The sequence below is a fragment of the Rhea americana genome, unplaced genomic scaffold, assembly GCF_003343005.1.
Source record: "Rhea americana isolate MKP2758 unplaced genomic scaffold, rheAme1 scaffold_275, whole genome shotgun sequence".
Classification (NCBI taxonomy): Eukaryota; Metazoa; Chordata; class Aves; order Rheiformes; family Rheidae; genus Rhea; species Rhea americana.
This window is the reverse complement of record NW_028186396.1, coordinates 985,473-1,007,239: the sequence shown is the minus strand read 5'-3', so window position 1 is coordinate 1,007,239 and position 21,767 is coordinate 985,473. Positions and strand designations below refer to the sequence as shown.

Here is a 21,767-nt window from a genome sequence, read left to right as displayed (position 1 = left end):
TTCTGGCTCTCCTTTTAAAAGAGAATGGGAGCCAAATTTCAGTAAAGACTTCCAAGTTGCCATCCACTCAGAYAGATGTGTAACTCTGAAATTACACTTACCTCTTTATTTAGGTATGTAACTAAAAATGGCCTGATTTTCTGAGGGCAAGACTGTACACGCAGGTAGCATTTTTTATTAGGACACATGAGATATTTTGAATAAACAACTTTTCAGGCCCTCAAGCTTTTCAAGTCCTGAACAGAAGCTTAAAGATCAAGCTAAACAGCAGTTGCTTTTAGTTTAATTATCTTAATTAGTTGGACAATTCAAGAGAAGAGGGCTGTTGATACTCACGGAGCAGAGGGAGATGTTTGCCAGGGAAGACCTATGAGCATCTGTAAGAGAAAGAGGAGACCAACTTAAAGTTTTGTGCATAAAATTGAAGAGTTACCTTGGATAGGAATGTGATATAAAACAAGTGTCTTCGTTTAGCCCGTAACTTTAGTATCAAGCAGAGTTCTGATTTTCTATTCTCAGACTTCTTCTCCATGGGGATTAAGATAGAAGAAAATAGGAGTGGTATATGCTACCGCCATACTGTTAAGTTAGGTAGGCTTTGAAGACAGATTCTTGGGAGTTGAGATGTTTTAGATTTGCTTACGCTGTTACAGGTGTCCCATGGGGTAGCCCTCTAGATTGCTTTCAATCCCTTTAATTTCAACCCTACTAACATCTGTGCAGTTTTGGTTTCAGTTTTTGTAGCACTTTCTTGGTCTGTATGTAATATACAGGAGTCCAGACACATTTTGTGAACAGAATTAATATGGGTTTTTGGCAGGGCACAGCACCACCTTAATCCAGCCCTGCGTCTTTTTGTACCATCTTGTCAGACTGCTTTGGCTGAATGATAAATGCAGCAATGTGTTCTCTCTCTTGTTATTAACATTTCTGGAATTGTGGCATGATTTGACAGGACCCAGATGCCAAATATGTATTTTTCCAGTGCTGTTGCCTTGAGGTGATCAGGCTCCAGACTTTTAAGGTGCAGTAGGTAAGCTAAATAATGTTTTCTCTTGAGCSAAAATTTGGAAACTGGAATTTGGAAAGCTAGGGGAAAAAATAACTGGTAAGATCTGGCAGGATTCATCACTGAAASATTTTCGGAACATCCTGGTCTTGATTTCTGAGACCGTGACTAGCAGATCCMTGCCAGTTCTGTATTTAGGGGTCGAGCTTCAAGTGCCTGCCGTCAAGAAGTTATTCGGCCACTGAATCCCTGGACCTGTGTCATCTGCACGGAGGAAAATGAAGAACTGGGCGGTGTTTTATGTACCTTTCCCCCCCTCCCTATTTTGACATACCAACGCGGGCATTAGAAAGAAAGAAGGGAAGAAAAGGGAGGCACCCAGCACAGCTAGCGTTTCACTTCTTGCCACCGAGGCGTTTTCCGCGCTGCCGAAACGCGCTCCGCGGCCAGGCGCAGGGGCGCCCGCGCGAGGGGGCCCCGCCCGCGGGGGGCGTCCGCAGCCCCCGGCGGCAGCGCCCGCCCGCTCCCGCCGCGGGGGAGGCCGTGCTGCCCGGGGACCTCCCCCGGGGCCGGCGGCCGAGCCCGGCGGAGCATCCGCGGGCGGCCGCGCCGTGACTCACCCGCCGGGGCCGAGCGGGGAAACTCCCGCTGCCGCCGCGCTCCGGCGCCGGTGGCAGAGCGCATGTGCGCTCCCTGCCTCTCCGCGCCTCGCCTCGCCTCGCCTCGCATCCCTCCCGCCCGCCCTCCCTCCCTGCCTCTCTCTCTCCCTGCCGGCTGGGTGCTGAAGTTGGGCGGATGGCAGCAAACCGGCTCCGCTAGGGACGAGCCGCACAAGCCTTTCCGCGGGATCGCTGGGTGCCGAGCACGCGCAGCCAGGCGGGGGTGGGTAAGGCAGTCCGTTTTTATTTAAGCCTGAACCTTGTTAAATGGCATCAAAATGTCTGCTTTATACCGATGCATGGAGTGAAAAAAAAAGGGGGGGGGGAGAGAGGATGGATGGAGGGTGGTGGAGAGTGCGACTGAAAATGCGCTCACCGGAGGAGCTGTCTGTGTGTAAGGGTGTGAGTGTGTGAGTGTGTGTGCGTGTGCAACAACGGGCGGCTGCGGCGCCGAGGCTGTAAGGTGGAGTGTGTGTGCGCGCTCGTCGCTCCGCGCCCGCGGTGCACAAAGCGGTGGGAGAGGGGCCCCGCCGCCCCGGCCGCGGCCCCGGGCGATGCCGCCGGGCATCCGCCGCGCCGGGCGCCGCTGCCCGGCCCGGGAGGCCCGGGGGGAGGGACCGGGCCGCCCCCGGGGCAGCCGAGGGGCATGGGCTGGCGGTGTGTGAGAGCCGGCAGCCTGCAGGCGAGGCAGGGCTCCTCCTGCCTCTGCTCTTGTCCTTCCTCCTTGCCTCCTCATACCGCCGGGCCCCTTGCGCGGGGGGGGGGGGTGCTGCTATGATTATTATTATTGTTATTATTGCTTTAATCTGAGGAGCCGGAGGAAGGCGAGGGCGAACGAACGCGCCTTTGCTCTCAGGTGAAGAGTTGCCTTCCTGGCTGCGTTTCCCCTCCGCGGCTCCCCGCGCAGAGCCCGGCCGGGCCGGGCCCGGGAGCCCGCAGCGCCCCGCTGCCGCTTCCCCGCCCCGCGCCCCCCTGCGGCACCGCTGGGGCGCTGGGACGCGGCAGCATCCTCCCCTGCCCGCCCCTTCCCTGGAAATGTCGGCGGGATGCGGGCGGGGCGGCAGGGCGGCGGCGGGAGCAGGTGCCGGCGCGCCCGGCGGGGCAGCGGCTGCTGCCGGCCCGGCTCGGCTCGGCTCGGCTCGGCTCGGCCCGCTTCGCCCGCAGCAGCCGGGGGCTTCCCCGCGCCCTAGGAAACACCAGCTGTTGCGGTGCCCGGGCTGCGAGCGGGGGAGCTGCAATGCTTCCCGGCCTCTGCCCTCCGCCACACACTTTTCCAGTGGTTCTTTACCTCTCCTTGGGATAAAAGCCACTGGCAGTCGAGGGAGGCTGAGGCTGTCCAGCTCGCTTAACTGCTAACTTGTTGTCAGCCCTGTATTGCACCATCCGCTGTATACTGCACTGCCTCTTCTTGTTTATTTATAAGGAAACCTTCACTGCGCTGTCAGGCTTAGAACTGGCGGAGGGAAAAAAAAATCTCGGATTTTCAGTATTTGGTTTCCTCATTCTCRTGTCTGGATGTTCACCAACATATGTCATAGGTTTGCAGCCAGATGCTTTTGCAAAATGGATGAAATCTCAAATAGCCTGCTAGGTAAATGTAAGTTACATGTCATCTGGCAATAGTACTGAGGGTAACAGGTGATAAGTAGCATTCTACAAATRTAATATACATGTACCACAAATCTGTGGAGTTTTATAAAGGAAGTTAATTCTTATTCACATCAATGGATGCTAGTGTCATCATCCTTACGTAAAGCACTCAGGACTTTGCTTTGGCACAAGCCATTTCGGCAAGCGGATTATTTAATCTTTATAAGGAGACAGTGTTACACACTGTTATCACTGTTACCAAGATCTTTTTTATTTAACTCCAAATTCAAAATAAGCAAAGGCGTCCTAAAAAGGAAGGCACACCTACCCCACTCCAAAAAGTTTACAGCCTAAGAAATGAAGGCCATGATAAGCATAAATATTTAGCTCTCTAAAATCTGTGAGAGTTAGATATTTAAATGCCTTTTTCAATCAGGGCCTTAGTTCCTTCTGGACAAAATAGGAACACAATTTGATTAAAAGCATAAGATCAAACGAATGGCTATAGTGAGTTGGACATCTAGTTCAATATCCTGGCTCTGACCGTAGTCATTATCAGATGCTGAAGGGGAAAAAATGAAGTGGGATTTGTATAAAGTGATCTTTTCCTGGTGTATCCTTTCAAGCTTGAACAATCAGTAGTACAGGGATTTCTTAAACTGGGAGTTGCCTCTAAACCATCGTATTTAATACGCTATTGTATTTCTGTACTCCCTTTTTTTTTTAACCATTTATACTTTGGTCTCAACATCATTCTGTGGCAATGAGCACCACAATTTAATTAYGAGCTATGTGAAAAGGTACTTCCTTTTGTTTGCTATGAACCTGCTGCCTCATAATTTCCTTCAGTGCTCCTTAGGTTTTGTGTGTGACAAGGAGCACGTACTGTATTTGCACAAGGTGCTAGCCTGGCAGCAGTGTCCTCTCGCACCGGAGCAGGTACAGCACTAGACGTTCGTGTCCCTTTGTTGTATCTAACATTGAGTTAAGAGGTCTGCCTAGGKGTGTAGAAGCCAATGCTCTTGCTCTATATGTTGAAAATTACAGATAAGAGTAGTGTGTGGGAGAGTTGTTATGCAATATRGACACCTGTGCACAAGGAATTGCCTTGAACCCATGAACTCATTTCAAAAAGGCTACTGAAAAGCTGTCTGGTGAAAATTAACTCTCYGCACGGTTGATTTGAATCAAAATCTGACTGACAGCCTAGTGAAAAATTCTCCTAATCCACTCTCTACTACTCTGAAAAGAAAATGAAAGGTTCTTGAAGAGCAATTTTTCATTTTCAGGAAGTGCAGTAAATACAAGCTACATGTGAAGGGGCACCTATCTATGAACTCTGTACATTTGAATTAGCATCACTTCTAATTGCTCAGTGTTAGGGTTCGTTTTAAGGAACATGGATGCTGAACAATGTGCATAATTTCAAAAATTATGTGTAAATTTCCCACAAAATCTAAATGGTTTTGAAGGGCTTGTGACACAAATTCTCCCCAAGAGTAGGGATGAGTTAGAATCATGCTTGAGGAGCACAAGTATTGACCAGACTAACATTGCAGTAGCCCTGCTTTAATTTATTCATAAGAAAAATACAGGAACAAGAAACCAGAGATCTATAAAACATGGTCAGGACCTAAAGACCTAGGATTTCTCATAGCTGGAAATCAGCAGCAGATAAAACTTGGAACAACATAGTTCTCCACAGCAAAATGTGGACAAGTGGAGAATAGTAGAAACTCAGTAGAGATAAGAAACCCTTCACAAAAAATAAGATACTCAGAAAATAAATAAATTGCATTTTAAAGAAAGCCACTCAGATGCTGGAGTCCTCATCTCCTAAAAGACTAAGGAGGAGACTGAGTGGCATCATTATTAAGACAGGATAGAAAAGATGTCAGACAATCTTAGACTTAAGCCAGTCTCAAATTAAACATGAGAATGGTTTGCCACCTATAAATGGCATATATATATATATATATATATATGGATATATGTGTGTTTATATGTATAGATATGTATATATTTGTTTCTATGCAAATACATTAGCATGAATACCTTCTATAATCTTAGCACCTTTTAAATAAAATTAGACTTTTTCTACTCCTATAATAAGTGAAAGAAACCACTTTTTCACTTGTTTGCTTCATGCTTGCCTTTAAATGTGAAACATATGGATATTCTTAGGAATGCTCTAAAAGTGTGCTAAGTGAAACAATATTAGCTCTTATGGAGATGTTTATCACATTTGCATTACAGCTTTATTGATCATGATTCCATAGTTAAGATAAGGATTTATTTGGSCTCAAGGACTCAACATCAGCTTTTTTAATGAAAAATATATCCTCACCTTACTTGTAGTGCCTATTCCGTGAATACAGAATGAGTTTTTTTATGAGCTGACAAGTTCATATTGAGTTTAAACTGGTTAAAAACTAAATCATTCAAGACATTTAGCATTTCTATTGACCTGTTGTTTGTTCTGAATAATCTTAATAATAACACRGTCAAACCTTCCATATTGTTAATTAATTAAAAGCCTGTATGCAGGGTATAAAAAATGAATTTATTAATTTGTAATTAAGCTCATTTATGCATTGTTATAGCTAATGGCTATAACTATGCAGGTTGTAAATAGGTTTGTGTAAGTAGTTTTGATGACTCTTGGGGGGGTCCTGCAACCTTTGAGGGAACTCARCCCGTCATCGCGACAGCTCTGCAGGAGCTGGCTACAGCGAGTCCATGATATGGGAGGCTGGATACATGCGTCGCTCCATTTCACTGGCAGATTAACTGACTCAGAAATCTTTCTGCAGAGATTTTGTGCCTCTGCCCTAAGTCAGAAGGTTTCCCCTGGCACTGCTGCTGTCTTTAATGCACAAAGAAAGCATCCATGCAGTGTAACTCAGGCGGGAACCGACAGGAATATCTGAAGCACACAAGTATATGAACTGAGAGTCTACATCCTTCCTCCTGCCCAGCCACCAAATAATGTGGGTTTCAGCTAAATGTGGCTCCTCWAAACCAAAGTAGGGGCTAGATTCACTAGTGCGTTTTAGCTGCTTTGTGCTGTTCTGGTGATGCAAACCAGATGTAAACCCAATTTAAATGACTAGTGTGCTTTGAATAATTTGTGCTGTTCTGTCATGCTGAAAAACCTGTGCTTAAAATAAATTTWAAAAAATTTTAGAAAGAATAAAGCAAAGTAGTGCAAAGTGATACAGGATTGATTGTATCATGTCTTCATTCAGTTTTTGAGTAATATCCCTGTCTTTGGGTTCCTTGTTTACAAAACATGAATGAAATGCTTCCTATCTGTCATACAGTCAAATTTTTCCTTAACTTTCCTTTACTTTTACTTTAACTTCTTTTAACCTTTACAAATTAACTTTGTAAACAAATGTTAGTAAGCTCATAGAAATCAGTAAATTTCTAGACAAAATGAACATTGGGAATTACGGGCAGGGATGTGGAACAGAAATAAATGAGTAATAAAATTGTATGCGGCTCCTCCTTAAGCCAAATGTTAAAAGTTACAGATTATATTTAAAGACACTCRAACATCTTAAACACTATGTCTACACTGGATAATCCATTTCCATGCAGAAATACCCAAATATCTAGCCTAGTTCTGTCAGTGAGAAAGGGAGTAAATTAGTGAGTGCTGCATTAACACAGCTATGCAAGCTAGGCAGCTTCTCCTACCAAAGCACTTTCATTTAAAGCTAGCTTGGGTATTTTCTTGAGTGATGCCAGTCCTGTGCCTACTGAAACGTGATACAGAAATTATAAACAGGACCACTCTGTATAGCCCTAACTCTATTTGTATTGCCCAGCAGACAGTAAGTRTATTAGAGAAACTACTGCCTTTCAAGTGAGACAGTCACTCTATCATTGCTCATTACTATAAAACTCAACTGAATATGCCACTTTTCTTTGTAATTTTATTTAAGTGCAATTTCAAATTTGACTTACTCTTTGTTTTAGGAAGGCTGAATATGGTTTAAGCTGTTCTGCTATGTTTTACTTTTCTATGCTGTGGTATGCTTTTATATTTTTAAATCTTTCTCTTTGGTGGGAATAATGACAATAATAAAAATGAAGTACARGATAGAAGGAGCTTGGTCATTGCCACACTGTAAATAGCTCTAGCTTATGGTCTAGCAATGTCTTCTTCCCTTACCATCAACTCATGTCAGTTACAGTAAAATAATACTATAAGGTCAAAGATAAGGCAATTAAACCACAGGAATCATGGATGAAGGCTGTCATAGTGTCCTTAGCACAACACTTTTATACCTCTTGMAGCTCAGAGGGCTTTCAAATAAGAGATCTCAAAACCCAGGGCACTCCAAGAGGTAATCTGTTCTACCATCCCTAGACACACAGCAGCTTAAGGCAAGGAGCTGAAGGAAGTCTTTAGGTTCCTCACAGCATCATTGGCCAGCTAGTATCACAAAACACACTCTCTGATCTCCTAAAAGCTTTAATTAGAGAAAAATATATAAAAAAATTTTAATAGTGTGGTTACTACTTACCATTTCTGTGAGGAGAAGAACTTTCTGAAATCAGGAATTTCTTACCTGATTCACTTTATTGCAAAAGCATTGCAGGAGGACTCAGTTTCCGATAGCCATATTACACCAGACCTTCGAGTGGTGTACATGTTGCTTTGTCAGTTGTTTGCATCAGATGAAAATCAAGAACAGTGAGTAATAAGTTCCTTTGCAAGTAGCTGTATTTTAATTAATGTAGATGGGAAGTGCGGTCCTAATTACTCAGTGTCCAAAAGGTAGTTGTATTTCCAAGTCTTAATGTTTTTAGAAATGGCAGAATCGTAACAAATTAACCAGATACTTTCATAGCTTTCACAATGGGCTTGGGAAGAGAGGAGTGAGATGTACAAGCTACTTTTTATCATTCAAGTAAAATGATTAAAAAATATAAACACAAACTGTTTTCATGCTTAACTCTAAAGTAGTTTGTTGGAATGCAGTTGTGATAATGATTTGATAATCTAATTGTTACAGCTTGATACATCTGATAATCTGAGAACAGGAATCTAATTTTTAACATTTTTCACTTTGTTATATGTGTTCAAAAAATTTACAATTACTTATTGACCCTCACAACATAAAAAAGCAGTCTTAGCTGTTCAATAAATATCATGCTGACCAGAATAGACAAAGATGTTGTCAAATCCTATGTCAGATTATTTTATATGAAAACTAAGCCATAGAGATACCATAAAAGTCAAATATGTATTCTGTATGATGAGGATCTTGAAAAGGATAGGGGAGACACCTCCATCCAGGGAATGCAGAAACTTTGCAAATGCAGCAGCTATGAAAATGATAGCTTGGAGTTGACAACTCATGTACAATTGGGCATTGGTCAGTGATTTGGTATACAGTGATTTACTATACAGAAATCTGTTCATGGGATTTTTCCTGAGATCAAAACACATGTCTGCACTAGCAGTTGCAGTGTACTTTAGAGATACCTGACATAGGCTGAATGCTGGAAGCAATCTAGTTAAAGCAGCACTGAACCGTGTGCAAGACAGTGAGCCCTATTTTACCTCTGCTATTTGTGTGACATCTTGCATCCCGCATGGACTGCTCAGGAGCTGATCATGCCACTCCTCAACTCTTTTTTTCTTTTTTCTTTTTTTTTCCCAAGCTAAATGTCTCCTGAGGGCATTTACAACGAGATATGTTTCATACACCTTCAACCATTGTCTTAGATCTTCTTAAACCTGTTTCAGTTGATCAATATCCTTTTTCTGAGGACATCATAATTACATTTCAACAACAGTCAGTAAAAAATACAAAAGTCACATAACTTCTATATACCTGCTTAAAAGCAGTTGTATATAGCCAAGACAGCACACCTATTTTGGCTGCAGGATTGCACTAAGCGCTTATTTGCCATGACTCTTACTTCTTTTTAGATTCTCAGGTTATATTTCTGTAAAATAACAAAATCCTGGCCCTATAACTTGATCACCTACATATTAAATTGTTAGAATAGTCCCAAATCTGGCTGGGAACTTAGCCTAATCCAGGGACTATAACCAATAAGCTGTTTGCGTGAGGCTGTCCTGTTATGCAGATCAATTGAGACTAATTATATGAATACAGCTAAACTGGCCAGTTGGCCTCAGAGCCAAGTGATGGAATTGCTTCATTTACKTATATCCATACATCTTTCCCCAGGATATAGTTTCCAGCTTCTGACTTTGGCTTGCATTCTTTCTTCCTAGACATATGATTTTAGGTTTAACCAAATCCTTGTAAATCCAAATCCAAAGTAAATCCATGTTTGCTGTGCCTTATTTAGCAATGGATCTAGATCACCTTAAATTAATGAATTTTCCTCTTTAGATTATATTTTTCACTCAATATTTGCCTACTTCAAACAGTAACATTAGTGATTTTTATAATTTCTTCTATATGGTTTCTTTATTACTCACAGTAGAGCAGAAGGTTATCAAGTTTTCTARAAGAATATATTCCTGTACAACCCAATTAGAAACATACCTGGTTAATTAGTCCCATTTGTAATTGCAGACCAGAACTAGGATTTAATATTTACTATGTTGATGTCTTATCAGTCTCATTTACAATGAAAATGTTGCATATAGTAACAGCAGTCGAAGTATTTGTATTGACAGTATCACTTCAGCCATCAAACTGTTAATCTTGTAAGAGTATAAGTACATCTCACATAAGCGTAAAAGATAACTAGTTTTAAGAATTCTATTTACCATAACTCATATTGAATGGCTTTATTATATTGTCTTCCTTGAAGTCCTTCATATGTTCATTGTTACTAATATCTTTTTACATCTGTGGGATACAGTGAGTATGGTGTTATGTTCAGTGTTCATTTCTTTCATACAAAACAGGAGGTAGAACTGTTCAAGTACATTAAGCAAGAAAGYGTAAAATTTAGGAAAAGCGAGTGGCTCATATCCTATGTGAATGATATAACAGGAAAAATATACTTTGTGTGACTTTACTTCTACTGAGCACTTTTCTTAGCCAGTCATTTAATGGTGAGGCAAATGCTGTGACCTCTTTTCACACACAATGTGAAAATTTTACACAATATGTAAAAGCAGGTGACATTTCAGGAGCTTTTAAGAAAATTGTGACTCCAGAAAGCTAACAGTAAAAAAGGAAGGGTGCTATCCTTATTATTATTATTGTCCTGAGGATTTAGTAAATACTGAGAACAAACATTAAACAAATTATGAAAAGTCARTTCTTTTTATTACTGTGTTTCCAGATACTTTTTCTGAGTTTCAGTCCTAACGGGTTTTTTAAGGTAATTTTCTCATCATAACACCTTTTCTACAAGTTCACTTTTCAAACAACGGCAGCGCCTCTGCATGCTAGGACATACTAAACAGCACTGCTATTTTACAGCAAAGGAAATTTGTATATATATTAGCTAAGTAATTCTCCAAGATCACACAGTAAAATAGTGGCAGATCCCGAAATAGACTATWTAGAGCCAAAACTGACGTTTTCCTTAATTTCAAGGGCCAAAATATAACATCAGAAAGAGCTTAAGATGTCGAAAATCTCCAGGCCAAAATGGGAATTTGTAGCTGAGTAAGAAGTCAGTCTTTCTGATCACATATTCTTAGACAGTCTGAAAATGACCAAAGTCAATGCGTTTGCACCCAACATATTTACACTGTGTGCTTGAATAGGTAACCGGTATATCAATATGAAAAATACTGGTTATGACCATGTTAGAAATAAATGCCTCAAAAAGTAAGAGACTTCAAAAACATGATGGCAAACTGAGCAATTTGGTCCTAAGTTTTACAAGTTAGGAAGAAGAAATGGAAATATATAGTAGATAGTATAATACTTTCTGCATCTGTCTCATGACATTCAGCTCATCTTAGATCAGTTCTTTGAAAAAATTTGGAGCTTTTTTTGTGATTCATTAAACCACTACCTATAGATTTGTCTTCCTTTTATGAGCTAACTCCAAGAGAGTTAAAATCAGTCATAAAACGCCTATTTTAACTTTAGCAATTTAAGCATAAAATAATTTTATGCACATTTCTTTTGACTTGTCAGTTTTTGTGATAGAACACCCTATAAAACATCCTTTTACCCTTTAAAGTTATAATACACACAACAAAATGTGCTTACAGCTAATGACAGGGGAGTGGACTAACTAGTCAACTCTTGACTGCTGCTATTGAATATACCACACCTTTTTGAATCTTAACAACTCTATAGATTTTTAGGCTAATCTAACATTGATCTAGGGGACATACTTTAATCAGTCTGTATCAGCATATATTTTATATATGATAATATGTATTTACTTATAATCTGTTCAGCCTAGGATACTTTAAATTAGTTGCCTTGTGTTTACCACAGTGGCAGAACACGTGCATGAGCTGTGGCATGTGTTACTACCAGTSAACTGCTCAAATAAATATTTATCTGCCCTGGAATATACTGACAGCCCAAGCAAACATAAGGTAGTTTACTCCTTAGTGAAAAGAAAGTTACTTCACRTCCCTTTAGTGATGGAGGGAAAAGGTCTTTTTGAGTTCAGGTAAATATGATCTAAAAGAACTTTAATGTAAKAAAACTAAATTCATCCAGAATTGTACTATATTACAGGCCCATCTGTAGCAAGAATTCAGTTGGTTTAAGGTTCATAAGAGTCCAAATAATTCAACTGCTGTTAAAGTATAAGGTGCTTTTCCATTTACTCCAGCAGACATCTATGGAAGAAATTATTCTTACATGCAATGTTAGCAATCATCAGTTTTGTTTCAAACGTGCAGAATCGCAAGACCTCTGTTTAGGTTCTGATAAGTAGAAACTATATTACTGGGCAGCAGCAAAGTGGTTGAATGCTGCAGGCACCCTGAACTCAGTTGACTGCACCCGCCTCTGTGAGATACTAATGGGAATATCTAAAGACAGTATTTTATATTTTAAAACCAAGCTGGGTATGAGTCGTACAAGAGACTGTCTTTTTTTGTGTGTTTGTGTTAAACCCCAAGCCATCTAGGTGACAGACTGTTTCAAACTACACTACAGCCCTATCCTCTAAGGTAAACGTATCCAGCAGGGTGCCAGGCATATCAASCGCTGTCGAACCGGTCTGGCAGCAAGCACTCAGCAGCTCTCTGGATTGGACCACTTTTTATTATCATGGCCAATTCCAGCAGGTGRTTCAGGAGTGGTTTTAGGAACACTGGGAAATGTGGATGGGAAGGAACACCATGGCTGATTGGATCCAAGTCCCCTGCTGTTTCTAACAACCTTTCCTTCCTTTTCTGTACCAAGTTAATATTAAAAGCAAGTAAGTTTTTACCTCTATTCAAAGGCTGTTCCAGCGCTCCTGTTGAAAACCCTTTTCTTGTTTCCAGGCACATTTATTCAAAGAAAGCTTTTTCCCAATTTGTTCCTGTGCAATCATCCATCTTAAATCAGTCTTTTCCCCTTCCATTTGTCCATCTGACACGCTCATCTCCTTCCCCTTTAAATATTCATTGCAATAGTGCTGCTCAGATCAAACAGACCTCAGAAGATGGAGGGAACCCTCAGAAAGCAAAATCTTCATATCTTGTGAAGAAAGAGGGCTCAAACGCCATGGCAACAGCACTCCTCCTGATCATGAAAACCCTCCCCCAACCCTTTCTATGACTGAAGCCCTGGAACTCGCGGTGGTAGGAACATACCAGGCTGTGCAGCTATTGCACGCCTGTCTTCTCACTCCCGCTGGCRTAAGGGGGATCCCGTTCTAAGGAGTATTCAAAGTACAGCTAACACCTAAAGAAATCTTAGAAGTGTGCTGCTTGGTTCTCAGTGCTCTGACTCAGTGCAATCCGTCCTGTGAGTAGCGGCACCGAACCGCGTGAGATGATGCGTGTAAGAGAAGACTCACCTACATAAATTTCTGCAATCTGAACCTAACTGAAAGCCGTATCCTGGCTTTTATTTGTGATGGTGTTGCACCTTATCCTGCAAATGAGGCGATTGATGATGATACCTCTATTAATGTGAACAAGTGACTAGTTGCCAGAAGAAAAGGTGGTAGGGGCTAACAGATAACCACTTCCATTCCATGTTAAACAATGCGAAAGGAAAAGAAAGACATGGCGAGTGTCACAGAAGTTAGAAAAGACACAAAATTACGTTAACTTCTGTATTCATTTTCCCTACATTGAATGTAAACCAGTAATTTTCTGAATATTAAAATGAAAATAAGCAAGATATAAATGAAAAAATGAGAAAGCATAGATATAATGCATTCCCCAGAAAAAATACACATCTTTAATTAGTCTTCAAAATGTACTTAACCCAGCAAAGTTCTGCTGACTTCATGTAATTTTAATAAATGTAATTTCTTTAAAAGTCAATAGAGCTGTTYTTGGAATTATTTCAAACCTAATAAAGGAAGCAACTAAAGAAGATCTCACTAATTTGATAGCAAAATTTCTGGTATAATAGAATTCTCTATTGCTCTCCCAACTGAAACCAAATTTATTCTTGATTACTACTAGTTTTATAGGGGACTCAAATTTTCTTCCCCCCCCCCCAATCACCAAGATATCATTTCTGTGTTAATCTGCATTTATGAAAGACATCATCATCAATACAATTTCTGTTCTTATACAAAATGGCTCCTTAAGCAAACACTTCTGTAAGTTGCTCATAAGACTTTTGTAACTATGTATCATATACATCTCAATCTTGGCATCTTGTAGAACTAGATAAATAAGCAAGATATGAAGGAAGGCATGTAGATACTAGCCTAGAAGAACAGGGTTCCAACAACTGCATAGTGCAAATGCTTTGGTTCACCTTTTTGCACAGGGCCAAAAAAATATTGTCCACTTTGATTTGTTGCTGCATGAGTCACCTTCAAAGGAAAAGTTAATCACAAGAGAAAATTAAACAGTTGTCAAGCAAATTAATAATATGGGYCATTTGCATGAATTGGCAGATGACTATTCTAAGAGTTCAATTCTATTATGGTATTGCTGACCCACTTGCAGACTTGAACACGAACAGATCATGCTGCTCTATGAGGGTTTCAGTCTCATCTCTAAAAAGTGGTCTTTACATCCAAGTGAAGAACAGATTCCAACTGACAGTAATTACCACATACCCCTTATTCTGCTTGCCATTCTGCTATTTTTAGCCATGACCATGCACAACCCTATCTCAGGGCAGGGACCTCAGCAGGAAACAAAATTTGGCTGGGCCCAAACTTACAGTTTATGAACAAAGACAAAACAATTCATATTAGCAGGCAGCARCTCTCCCAGCAAATGCAATTATAATGTGACCTCAATTTATTTTTTATATTTAAAAAGATGTATGCTATAATTAAACATAAAACCTTTTAGAAACCATCTTAATTTGACTTTCAGACTGTTTCAGATTTCATGTGCTTTGTCAAATGGAAATACAAAGGTCAGTGCTGTTAGCACATTGAAAACACTTCCATCCATATCTCCTTCCTAATATGTTGCATGGATGATATACAAGAGGGCAACACATGCCTTAAGTGTTGTCTCCGTGTGTCAGAAAAGAGTTCCCTGAACAGAAAAAGCAGCTCCACCAAGAATCTCTTCAGTTGTGCATACACTGTTTGTTGAGGCCGGACAGGAGCTCAGACTGCCCACACTTCCACATTACAAACATATGGGGACAACACTGAGTTGGTCTGGGTGTCTGTGGATGAGCACTTACCTTTTGGGTGTTTATTCCTGCTAAGACTCTAAACAAATCTGCAGCTCCCCAGAATCAAAATTTCAGACTTGGATTTAGACAGAATATTGTTGGCAAGAGTATCTAATCTTTGTTAATTTCTCTCCAGAAATCACTAGAAATCACCAGAAATTAGTCATAGTACATTTATAGTGATGATGCTGTAAATTAGAGTGAAGCCAGAACAATTAATTCAAGGAGTTTTGAGACATTTAGAATACCTTAGAGAAGTGTCCATAATTGTTTCCAGAATATTAATGAAAATTGGAAGGTTAGAAGTAGATCTGTAGTGGTATAGAGGTTCAGTGACCAGAGAYGGTTTCTGACAACAGGAGTAGACATATACTTTCTTAAAGTGCTTGGCACTTCTGCSTCCTGAAAGGTAGAATTGAAAATATTCCCCATTAAAGAACCATAATACTTTCCCACAAGTCTTCCCAAGAGAAGAGACACAACAGTCCAAATCAATAATTGCAAGGCAAAAGTTCCAACATTTCCATGCACTGGAACAATGAACATGAACACAGACCTCCACCCAAGCACAAAAATTTACAAAATCTTTATGCCCAAACATGCAGAGAGTTTAATTTAACCCTGACCAATTCTTTCCACAAAACTGCCAAAAATTTCCTTGCAGGAGGAACTGCTTGAGTCAGCTCTGCCGAGAAAAGTTTATCTCATTCATTAAGTGGGCTGAATCTTCTGTTGAGATGCAAAATACTACTTCTTTGCCTTCCACACAGCCATTCTATATGATCTTAAGAACTTCTTATGGTGTAGTCATTTATACTCAGTGTAAGCCTTTTCCTTCTGTTTCCCTGCTTACACCCTGAGGCAAGAACTGCTGAACTTGGGGAGCAGGAAAACTGAAATACRGACAGAGACAGTCTGCAGGAAATTCTAGAGGGTGTGCGCACTTCGGAACTGGATATTCTGATCTTCCAGGAAAACGAACGGCTCTGCAAGGGCAGAACAGTAACCATCACAGACTGAGGGAACGTGGAGATTTTAAGGGGACGTTCAAAGTGTAAGAAGGTAAGGGACTGGCATAACAGATACTAAGATTGCAATGGTAGACAGCAATGAAGGGTAAGTGAGAATACAAGTTTGGATGTTAGTGAAGATTAATTAAATAGCTAAAGTAATAAAATGGAGGTATAGAATAGGAAGAACCCTGAGAGGAGGAAACTGAAAAGTAAAGATGAGAGAGAGGTGGGCAGAAGAAGGCTTTTTGCTATGAAAATAAGAAGGAGAAATTGATTTTAGAGCTAAGAAAAATGACTAACGGTATTTTGGAACAGATTATAGGATGAGTAAAGGACAGAGGAGTCAATGGTGGCTGAAGGCTAAGAGGTTGAGAATAAAGTGAAATTATGGGGCAGAAGGGAGTAGAAATTTTGAGAAGGAGATCAGGATAGTTTCTCTCTATTCGCCAAATTTAAATTGCCATTGCGACCTCAAGCAGGAGAAAGCCATTCACAGGTGGGCTAACAGAGTGCAATCTCGCCAACCCTTAGCTGACTGTAAAGATAACAGCACAGAAATAAGGCAGTAAAGGAACAAGTTGTGGGAAAAAGAAAGGTAGCAGTAAAGAACCAGAGAAAAAGGGAAGAGATGCTGAAGAATTTTATAATGAGAACCGAAGAGATTGGGAGAAATGTATTATTATCACTTTTAAAAAAGAAACACTGGTTTCTAATAGCTTTGGGTTATTAGGAGATATTTGTAGCACCCAAGATACCCCATATTCATAAGGATATGGAGGACTTTCTTGTCTACAGCATGCTTAAAAGATAATGAGCCAAGTACAAGTACTGGTGTCCTGAGTACTACCCGTCTGGTAAACAGAAAGTGATTGGCCATTTCAGTAACATTTAAATACACATTCTGGGGTGAAATACAGAATCTTCAGATTTTTCAGGATGGAGGAATCACTAATTATTATTCTTTTTGAGGAAAACATGTTTCTTTAGACAAAAGAAAAACAAAAAATTTTAATTAAAAGAGTTAACTTAATTGAAACATTTCTCACAAATCCAGTGTACATGTAGCCTTCCAGAATGCGATATTTGTGTACAAGGTGAATTAGCCTTGCATAGACATAAGCAAGGAAGTGTTTAATCTACTGCAGCTGAGATGGTTGTAGCTGCTGTGTGCACTTGATGTGCCACAGCGATTGAGCATCCAAATTAGTATTTAGTAGGAGTTCAGTCCTCTATATCCAAGAACACAAATATCCCACTTCCCATGCACTCTTTAGGTACCTAGATGTCTCCAGTGAAGACTCCCAAGAGCCTATTATTATTCTTGTAGACATGCCTGCAGCTGCTTCCAACTAAGTCACAACCAACTCTCATCAGGACATTTTCTTCTGCCTGAGATCCCTGAAGAGCTCAGTCCAGGAGTCATGCTGAGAGTGTGCTTCTCATTTCCTGAAATAGCTGAGCTCATCACAAAACACAAAAGCCAAAGGAACTGGCACAGCTAAAGAAGGAGGCTGGTCATAAGTAAGTTCTAGGATTATTTAATCACTCCTGATCTCACTAAAGCCACTGCCATTTTCTCCTCTTTTCTTTCATAAAATACTGGAAAAGCTACAGCTCTACCCCAGATGTGAGAAACCTGGGTTCCATGTTGTGTTAATCTGAGGGAGTTCAGATCTCCCTTTCCTACTCACAGGAAGCCTGCCCTAATCACCAGTATAGAGTTTGGAAGATGTTCAAGGGGAGAAATACCTTCCACTATTCCTCTTGATGTTATGCTGCTTTGCAGATTCTCTACTAAACACTTAAATAGCCATTAGCCAGAGAGGCAGCAAATGGCCCACCATTACACCTGCGAACAGGAACACCTTGGTTTCTGCCCTAGTCTAAGCACTGAAGTGAGCATTGGAGCCACATTATTTAATCTTGAGGATACTGAGTAAAAGCAAGAAAGCACATCCACAACTTCCCCTTTCAAAGAATACATGTTTTTAAAAAGGAGTGATTGAGAGTCATAAATCTTGGAGAGGGGTCATAGCTGAAAATCTCTGTCATTCTGCAGTTCAGATTGTGTTTCTCGGTCCCCTAAAGGGACAGGGTATAAAGCACTCTCTCTGGGCACCAYTCCTCTACTCCCGGTACTGTTGTGCAGCAGCTTAAGCCAATCTAAGTCAGAACCACAGTACCTTTCCCCTTGYCATGTGTGAGCAACTGCAGTGAATCAGTTCAGAGAGCTAACTCAKCTCTCCAGGTTATCTGGCTAAGTAATCGTTTGTTTCTGTGGACTGACTGTTCTGCCAGATCATCTTCTTGATTTGACTTTCCACGTAGTAGAAACACATCACCAGAAACTGGAAGACTCAGGGGRCCAGCAGCTTGTACCTAAATTGGCCTAAACTGCCATGGACTCTCACCCTTGGTGTGCTGGCTTCCCAGGATTCATTCTGAGGTGTCTAATCCTGCCGAGGTATTGCGGATACCTGAATACTTTACACAYGGCTGTTCCTTTCTGGGAGGCAGTCACCAATATCAAAGTGCTCATTGCATCTTTGCAGCCTGAGTTTTCAGGCCAGCTGAGCTAGGCCAGCTGTGGGGAACCTAGTACTCTCTACAATGCGCTAAAAGCAAAAGGCAGCAGTGGTTTGACTTTTGCCTTTCCTCATCTTGTAAATAATGTCCATGTGAACTGTGCAGTGTTTTTGGCTTTTTTTTTCTCCTGAAGCATTAGTTTTATTGGGCCCCAGTTCTAACTTTCAGGGTTCTGCTTGTGTTTCATCTCTTTAGTCATCTCAAAAAATATATATAATCATCTGCAATATAACTAACACATAACTAAATCAAAATATTCATAGATATTGTGTAGCTAAAAAAGGATTGTTCGACTTACGAACTGCCGTTCAAACAAATAAAAATTGTACCTATGGAGCACATTAAAAACAATGTTATATCCAACAGATACCTGACAATGTCTCTCCAAAGGTCTGGAGTTACTATTAAGTTCATGTAAAGCCAGACATGCTAAGATACCTATCCTTGCATAGAAGTTCTTCAGCAAGGTAGCTGTCCTAAATCTCTAAGTAGCAAATTCATTTCTCTCTACTCCATCATTTCCTCCTTTTTTCATTTTCTATTTACAGTATAATCAAGTCTTTTGATACTTATCTCAGTGAAAGTCTTCACCAAATCTGGATAGAGAGGGCATTAAAGGTAGGCCTTTTCTGAAAATTTCTCTAGGCACTGTGCTTGATCTRGGCACAGATGAGTTCTTCTAGGATTTGTGTCAGACAATTTTGAAATTCTTGCGWTCTGAAGAGTCCATGACACAGGGACATCAGGTAAAACTGTAATGAATTTATTTCCTAGGGTCAGGATCCACCCTGATTGCAGATGGATTTAGGAGACTCCATTTAACATTTCAGAATGTGCTGTCAACCCCTGCTCCAGAGACCTGTGAAAGAGGCAAGAGGCTGTATGTTGTCCTACTTTGAAAAATTATTAATAAGACAACATGAGTTATTGTTTAAAAGTGACCATAGAGCTGAAACAAATAAGGTACAACATCATTTGTAATTCCAGCAAGAGCTTCCTTAACACAGACAGGTCCACCATACCTATTATGGCCCTGCACAGTAGCTTAGAGAAATGGAAAAAGACAACTTTTACAAGTTCAAGTTTTTCTCTGGATATCAACATTTCTTATGTATCTCTAATTATCATCTTCTTCAAGTGCTTCACAATCTTACTGTATATACTTAATAATATAGGTCTGGAAATTAAATTTGAGTAGGCAAATTTTTATCAGAAAACACAGGTCTATCTTAGACTAGCATTTTTGTGCAAATTATTTACCAGTCTCATCAAAAAAGGCCTTGAGTCCAAGCTAGACCACCTGGTCAAAAACAAAAGTCTCCTCTTTTTTCATCTAACTGCCTACTTTTCCATCTGGATTTAGAAAGTAAGGTTTAAGTCCATGCTGAACATAAAAGAGACTCAAACTTGGGTCTCTTGCATCCCCTAGCTTTATATCCACTAACAGTGAGACTWTTGACTGCAGGACAGAAAGTACCTTTCATGTTGATGAGACCTACACACAAATGAGAAGTCTAGAGTCACTCTTGATTCAAAACTGGGGAGACATTAAAATCATCAGTATGTTTGAGGAAATGGGAAAACTATTTTGTACATGAAGAACTGAAATACAAAAGTTCACACCCTACAGTGTCCAATTCTTACTAAAGCAGTGACTTTAGACAGTAAGCCACGAATGAGGACGTTAAGCCAGGCTTCCTAAATTTTAGGATAGTCCTCAGCTGTGGGATCATCTTTTCTCTCTAGTTTGTTGAGTATCTCTGATCGGTCAGGTGTGGTGGCTTCCTTTATTAATTACTTAAAGTAGTAGTGGGCAGTTAGTTATCACAGAAAGTTTAACTCCAATATTCTTTTATACAGTCTGAACACTTGCTTTTAAAATGCCCCTGGCTCATCTACTGAAACACTGCCAGATGTGAATCATAGCAGGATTTGGTGCTTCCTTCTACGTGAAGTTGGACGCACTGAAAAAGTGTCCTCATCTCCATCAACAGATTTTCTAAGAAGTTAATGTAAACAGTAACTCTGTATTGCTGTTTTTCCTGAAAGGAACATCTCACTTGTACAGTGTTAGGTTAAAGATACGAGAAAACAGCAATGAATACTGAAAGACAAATAAAATAAAAATTCAGTGTGGTCTATCAGAACAACACAATAGTGATACAATAACAAATAATGCAAGGCAATACTGTTAAAACAGAAGTGCAATAAGAGGTAGCTTTCAATGTTAAATTAAACTTCAATTATCAGGATTGCACCTGAAGCACAGAACTCATTTCTTCAGTAGAAATGCATGCAAGCATCTTTCTGTCAGACTAACAGATGTTGAGTAACTTTTTAAAGCCTCCCATGAAAGTGACATAAACGCACAAAAACAAGAATAAATGAATAAATAGGGAAGCAACGTTCCTATCCATTGCTTCAATAACTTTTTTATGTTAAATGACATACCATTAAAATGGAAAGGGTGATAAAAGCATCTAGCATCACTAGAACAGTAAGTTTGCCTGTACTGTAAGCCATAAAAGCTAGGAATCATCAGGCTGAGTGTTCTGAAAGCTCCTCCATTCAGCAGGATACAGAAAACCAATTTCTGCATTTTGTTATGAGTCAGGCCAACAGGATTGTTTTAATGGGCTTTCAGGCTTGRTTTTGGAAAGATCATGGTGTCACTTATGGTAAAACCAGAACAAATAATCATCTTTCTTGAACGTAGCCATCTCAACCTCACTACACCACAGCAATGCTATTAGAAGCAAACTGACTTTACTGTCTTGTCTCTCTATTAAGTTATCTTCCAGAGTGATAGCATTCTTAACAGAAAAATTTGTCAGGCATGTCTAAAAATGATTAACTGTTTACATATTATTTCATTTTCTTCATCTGTTGCAGATTCTGATTTCCTTTGGTTTATGTTTTAAGTGCCACAACTAAAAAGTAATATATTGGCCACATATGATACAAACAGCCTCTCTATCTGAAGGAGGCTCTCAATCAGTCTGTTTCTAGATTATTATAATGGACATTTGTAACTGGAAAATTATGGATTAGATACTCCAGACTAGAGAAAATCATTCTTTTAAGAAAGTATGATATGCAGAGAGTTTTTGAAAAAAATTGTCTGTTTACCTTGCCCAAAGCAAGTGTGCAAAAGTAACGTATGTAAATCACA

General features: G+C 40.2%; 1 protein-coding gene across 1 annotated transcript in view; it reads left to right on the top strand.

Annotated features, from left to right (window-relative positions):
* The first annotated feature begins 1,835 nt into the window (after positions 1–1,835).
* RGS17 (regulator of G protein signaling 17) overlaps positions 1,836–21,767 on the top strand; it is a 74,222-nt gene continuing 54,290 nt past the window's right edge. Inside the window, exon 1 of the mRNA XM_085308432.1 lies at positions 1,836–1,895. The gene's annotated coding sequence lies outside the window, so the exon portion shown is untranslated. The remainder of the gene's footprint in view (positions 1,896–21,767) is intronic.